The sequence below is a fragment of the Halyomorpha halys genome, unplaced genomic scaffold (assembly GCF_000696795.3).
Source record: "Halyomorpha halys isolate HHAL.00 unplaced genomic scaffold, Hhal_1.1 Scaffold38.1, whole genome shotgun sequence".
Classification (NCBI taxonomy): domain Eukaryota; kingdom Metazoa; phylum Arthropoda; class Insecta; order Hemiptera; family Pentatomidae; genus Halyomorpha; species Halyomorpha halys.
Genome location: NW_027110526.1, coordinates 1,155,439 through 1,155,953, shown reverse-complemented (window position 1 = coordinate 1,155,953; position 515 = coordinate 1,155,439).

The window sequence follows — 515 nt, the reverse complement described above, 5'->3', positions numbered from 1 at the left end:
TATGAAAACATTATGGACTTAATAAATTAATCTTCATTCCAATGTCTAAAATACCATTATTCTCGAAGTTAAAATTATTATAATTACTAGTTTTCCATCTCTATTTCAACTACTAATTTTATCAACACTACAACTACCAATTTTATTTTAGACATTGTCATTAAGATTAATTTATTAATAATGTTTTCATAATTTAATAAGTTAATGTTAAGATAATAAAAAAGTGTTGAGATGATATATATGTTTTTATAACTATTAAAAAAATCTATCTCAAATAAAAATTTGATTTTATAATAAGATTTGTTGGCTGATTTTTTTGTTCTCACCACCATTTTCACTTGATGTTGTTCTAATCACTTTACTTTGGCTATGTTGAACAGCATTGGCATTGACATATAAACATTTATGGTAGGAATGGTGTAAGCTCTTTCTCTTCTCCACTACCTCTTTAGGGATATTTCACAGACTTTTTTTTCTAATAATATGTTTATTTTTAAGAAAAAAAAAGTTCTCCC